We start from the raw sequence: 6,507 nt of genomic DNA on the forward strand, positions 1-6,507 counted from the left end.
TGGAAGAGGGGAGGGCAGTTTGAGGGAGAGGGCATGGAATGCCATAAACCATTATAAGGTGATTGACTACAATCCTAGGGACTGATTTGTTGATACTGTAGGCAAATAACAGCTCGTACTTGCTGGGCACCAAGGATACATATTTTATTCGCAATACTTTTGGTGTTTATATTTTCCTTTGGGCGTGGCTAAAACCTCTTTGGTGGTGCCAAAAATTCTACTGCGCAGGAAAAATCTGGTGTAATGTTTTTTGACAACCTTCAACCTGTCATTCTGAAAAGGCCTGACACATTCTGTGCCCTTGTTGTACTTTGCAGGAAATTGTAAATAAAAAATAAAAAAACATGCTGGTATATATCTCTAGCTGGAGGTACAACCGTGAAGAAACGTCTCAGTTTTGTTATCATGAGAAGATTGGACAATGTTGGCAAACAACCAAGAAACCCATAAACTGAGAATAATTGCTTTGGATGGGGACAGTGATGCTAGACCACAATACATTTTGTACAGAGGTGTAACGATATAGTAACTGCATCGAAAAATCGATTTTAATTTTCAACTATCTACTATATTGATATGCAAACAGCAAAATATAGTATCGTTTGACTTTGTATCGTATCGAATCATTGTGCAATGCAAATAATCAATTTTATCAATACTAAGTACTTGTGTGTTGTATTTAGCAATTTTAAGAAGAAAAAAGAGAGAGGGGTTTATATCCAGTATCCAGGTACTTATTTTTCATGCAGAATGTTTGGGTAAATAAATAGTTACTATATCGATTTAAAATCATTGAATTGAATCGTATCGTTCTAAATATCGTTCATGTATCGTATCGACTAAATCCTTGAATCGAAACTTATCGTATCGTTCTAAATTGAACCTGTATCGTTCATGTATCGTATCGACAACCAAGTATCGTGATACGTATCGAATCGTTGTTAAAACGTATCGTTACACCCCTAATTTTGCACATTTCATTACTTTGCTGTTACTTTATACCTTTGCATTCAATATTTAGATAGTTTCATATAATTTCTCAGCAAAGCTGAAAGTCCAATCCATGTTATAATAACATCTATAACCGCATATGTTTACTACTCAGTGTGCTCAAACTAGCAAAATTAAGAGGCATGCTTTGCCCGTATGCTCAGCAGTGTGCAACAGCACACTTTAACTGAGAAATGCCAGGTGTCGCCGTGTCTGTTCTTGTTGGTTTCACACGGTGACTGAAGTCCCTCCCTGGAACGTTGTTCTCAGGTCTCCATAGGATTGAAGAAGTTGTTTCCATCGTGTTTGTTACCGCAAGTAATAATAAGTATACTGGAAGAACTGATAACATCATTTGGAGATTGGCATGGAAGAAAGAAAGACTAATTATAGAGAGACTGCAAAGTGGGACTGTGTGCTCCCATGTTCTTCACTTGACTGGTGCCACCTGCCCTCTTTATATTCCACACTCCCCTCACTTGTCCCTGAGTTGTAAAATGGAGATGGCATCTGCCAGTTGTCTCTATCCTCCCAACACACGCACACACTCACACACACACACACACACACTCACACACACACACACACACACACACACACACACACACACACACACATATGCACACATGCACGCGCGCACGCACACATACTGTGCACACTCATGCACAAACAAACACGCATGCACGCCGCACGCACGCACACACACACACACACACACACACACACACACACACACACACACACACACACACACACACACACACATGCAGATACACTTGGCATCACTTGTGGTGTGTGACTGGATTTGAACAGAAAAACATCATTAGAAGTATAGGTTCAGGGCCATATCCTTTATGGGTCATGGAATCTAAGACATAACTGTATATGGTTGTGGTCTATATTCCAGTCCCAAGACTTCTAATGTATTATAATATTATACTTTGTTTTTCCAGCCAAGTGGGCAGTCCATTACCCTTAGGGCTTCTGTTTATCTTCCTGCTATTGAGACAGTGGGAAAGATCTGACAGCATGGAGAGAGACAGCGGTGAATATTATAGATGCATCTGATTCCATGCCAACCAGGGTCTTAACCCTAACTCTGGATAAAAGAACTATGAACTTACAGTATGAAGTGCATAGAATATCTTCACAGATTGACTATAATATTATAGTCTGCTAGAGGAAGCCTCGGGGTGGCTGTAACTGAGCCGGTTGAGAGGCCGTCCGGTAATCAGAAGGTCACCAGTTTGCGTCCTGGCATGCCCATGTCTACTTGTCCCTGAGCAAGACACTTAACCCAGCTTCTCCCCGAGCGCTCCTAATAATGACCATCTGAGCGGCTATCAGCTGGGAGAAGCTGAAACATGAAAAATTTCCCCAGCGGGATTAACCCATTTAGACCTGAGGCCGATTCTAAAAACGCCTTCTAAATCCTGACCTAAGTTTTCTGAAAAACGTACATTTATATTCAAATAAATTACAAAAATGAATGTTGCTATATACTGTATACAGCAACAACTACAGCAAAAGGGGTTCCCGGATTGAAAGGTATAGTTACGTATTGGTGGGCCAGGTCTAGGTTAACAAAGGTCTCCCTTTCCCTGTTGAACCCCAAATTGATAGGTTGCTGAAATGGCTGTTGTTTTGGGGCACCCTGATGTTCAAGTGGTTGTAAGCGTAGATCATTTATCACGATATTGCTTTAATTTCAATATGTTTGTCTCAGTTCCATGTCTTTGTGTTGAGGGTTCTTTGCTGTCTCTTTGTGCTATGTCTGTGCTATGTCTGCAACGCAGAAACTGGGGGGGGGGATAAAGCTCTCAGAAAAAACTATTTCATGGTGTAGCACATTCAGTATTTACACAATATACTATGGCAGATTGATTGATACTTTATGATTGTTAATTCAAATGTGTCACTAATGTGATGGCTTTTATCAACGATGTACTACAACTGGCCTCAAAACCTTGCGCTGTTGTCCTTTGGAAGACCCATTTCCAGTATGCTTCCATTAGCATGACAGGAACAGCCTCTGACTCTAACTGGACCTGAAATGTGTTATTCAATTATAAAAGGGATAGTCCCGGACGGTCCTTGATTATGATTGGCTGAGCTGCAGCTGAAGTCCATTGTAAAATACTCATTTTACAATGGGTGTGTTAATGTGTGTGTTACATAAAAACACACTTGTGACCGCATCAGTACATCAGTATTTACTACACAAAATTAATTGTTATTGGCTTGTATGGAAACTGTTTCACCTATCCAACTAGATCTGTTTCTGCTAACGTTTTAGGTGAGGAATAGGCCTTACAGTGGCGCATTATTGATTCATTTCACATTTACAATGGCTAGTTAGATAGAAAGGATAATTGGGAGCGTCGGACCTTCGGCGTTGTGCCTAACAACGCCTCTTAGCTGTTCTAAAATCATGGCTTTTTGGGGCTTGTATTCTACAATACCGGCTCCCTTCTTCAATGTCTTTGTCAATAATTGTAAACAAGCCAACAGAAAACTTTTAGAGTCTACAAAAAGAAACTATCAAATGTTCTTTAACCTCACACACTTGTGCTTCAGCCGGCCTCTTCAGAGTCCCGGTGCTCTCAGAAATGGACAAACAGATCAATAAAACACTCTGGGTAACTTCACTGCCTACTTCAAGTACTAACCCAGAGAAAACCAGACAATACTGCAAACATGATTAAAGTTTTCATTGTTTAGATTACGTAATCAATAAACAAGACTGCAAACATGATGAACGTTTTGATGCTACAGCGTCTTCATCAGAGTCCAAAGCATGAGACAGTATGTGTGCTCAAATGTCTTTCTCTGGGTTAGTCCTCCCACAGTGAAGTTGCCCAGAGTGTTGTATTGTCCTTTTTTACTTTGTATGTGTTGGATTTCCAGATTAAAGACTAAAGCCAAAGTTAGTGAATGGCATACACTGTATGGGTATGGGTATATTGATAGGTGACTGTTCATAGCCTACTACGCAATGGGTCAAATAAACTACTGTGGAAAAAGTCCCATCTATTAAAATATGTGTTTGTGGTTAAACTTGGATCTGTCTGAACTTAGACCCATGGATAAACTGCTATGGTGCCTATAGCAGTGGTTGTCAAAGTGGGGTCCAGGATCCCCCAGGGGTTCTTGAGAAGGATCCCCAGCTAAATTGACCCTTGCAAGACTGTAACTCTCTCAGAGATATGGGGGGTCGATGACCTAATGCAAACTGAACTTTGGGTCCTTGAAATTAAAACTGGCCACTGGCCAATAGGAATACAGTACATGCGTTCATTTTATATATTTGGTACGGTGATGATTATCTTTCACTTGAGTTTTTTATACACAGACCACAGGAAGTGGTCATGTCTGTCAGATCACTTTGGTTTCACTCATTTCCATGTAAACTTTAAAACTTTTGTAAAGTTACTTGGTATAACTGTTTGGACAAAACACTTTTACTGATATAAGTGTATGCAGATTAAGAAGAGCCTGTTATCACTATGATTTGCAGGTGTTTACTTTTAAGACCTTGAAACCTCTAGTTTCACCCATTTTCCTTTCCATTTTGTACACATACTGTAGGTATACACAGGCTTTCCTGAAGCCTGAATCATTTTTAAGAACTCATCTATACAGTACTGCATGTGGCATATTTTATTTTCTCTTATTTTTGACCACCTTTGCCTACAACGCTATATGCATAATTTAGTGTGCAGCTGCAATGTTCCGTTCAAAATTGTGCTGCTTTACATATTTATTTATTTATTTATGGAAGAGATTACAATAGCAAAAAAAAAAAAAAACTTTTTGCGGCACAGCAGGGGTCCCGTTCGGTGAAAAAAACGCTTGGAAGGTCTGGAGGAACGAGTGGGAAATATTTCAGAACTCTAATAGGAGAAAAGCCAGATGAAGAACGGAGACTCAGAGATAAAAAGAAAGGTGGAAGTAAAGGGATAATAACAGCCAAGCTAGCTGATGCCTTGCATCTGTTGGTTGTGAATGGTGTTTATTGACTGCTTGACTGATTGGGTAAGAGTTATGTATGTTTTAATTGGTGTTTTGAATGTCTCACGATAAGTATCCTCTAATGGACTGGGGCATATTGCTGGAGCTTGGAGTAAAGCAGTGACAGAACAATTTTTATTTTTTGCCAATTGTTGTAGCTTTAGCATAGAATTATTCTGATGCATAATAGATCAGGTGATTTGTGATTGTCGCTCAAAAAAAATGTGTAGGCGGTAGGGAAGGGGTTTGATGCTAGAAGAAGACTTTGGAATTTGAAAGAGTAACTTCATGGCTAAAAAGATACAGTAGTTGTCAAAGTTGAGCCAGTTTGGTTTCTGAAGTTCCAAGCAGTGATGTGCCCAGGAGGAAAGCAAGAATTCTCATAAGCTTCTTTTTTTTTAACAGTGATACTGAAACAAGTGAAACAATGATTAAACAGCCATATTGTAATGATTTAATTAAAACGCTTTTGAGCAGTTTAAGAAAATAGTTGTTGTCCATAAATATTCAAACACAATATGATAAGATTATTATAGCAACTTTTAAGATGTATAGAGTGTGCAGTCTTAAATGAAAGTGGAGCTTTCGATGTTTCTCACTGCATACATTATGTCATGCTAACTAATATGTGATCCCATAACAATCATGCTATAGTTCAACCAAAGTGAGCAATTGGCAGCAATGACTAAAGATCCCAGGATCTTGTGAAGCTGAAAGGAAAGAAATTAAGTAACTAACTATCAAAGGTGAGTCTGAAGCTAAGAGAAACAACTGACCTGAATTTATATGCACGACTTGACGTCCTGTGAGATATCCTCTTCTAAGGCATAATTTGATCTACAGCATGTCTTTTAGTAAGTCATTCATTAAAACAATTGCATAACCAACAAAATGTCCTTAGTAGTTATAGCATGACAGATATCTGAAACCATGGAATAAATATAAACAAATAAAACAAAAAATAATTACTGTTGTGCAGGCTGAGTGCTTGTCCATGCTGTTGGTCTACACCTCTACAGTTACAGACACAGATTAAAAGGACAATAGACCGTGTGGTCTTACCCATGAATGGATGTCACACAGGATATTCTAACACTGAACTTACTGACCTTGAGTTTCTTTTATTATCTGATGCTGGCCTATGCATGCTATTACACTTTGAAAGCTGAGTTACCAGTTCCAGTTAAGAGTTGAATTATGTGTTCTTGTTGTAATTGTTGTTTTGCTCCTGTGCCGTACAGTATATAAAACTTGTATCAGAATGAACAATTTAATCAAATCCCCCTCATTTACAAAGATAACGTTTAAGATCAAGGGCATCATCATTTAAGCCCCTGCTAATCTTGTATACTTACTAAATGTTCTATGCAAACTGTGCTATGTCAGAATAACAAGCCATGCATGTCAGGGATTGGGAATGCTGTTGAATGAGCACATGTAAAACTAAGATCCTAAAACACTTAGTGGTTTTCTACACGCTTTCCAATAGTGTTAGATAGCATGGCT

This window comes from Gymnoscopelus braueri (genome assembly GCF_963280865.1).
Source record: "Gymnoscopelus braueri genome assembly, chromosome: 21".
NCBI classification, from domain to species: Eukaryota; Metazoa; Chordata; class Actinopteri; order Myctophiformes; family Myctophidae; genus Gymnoscopelus; species Gymnoscopelus braueri.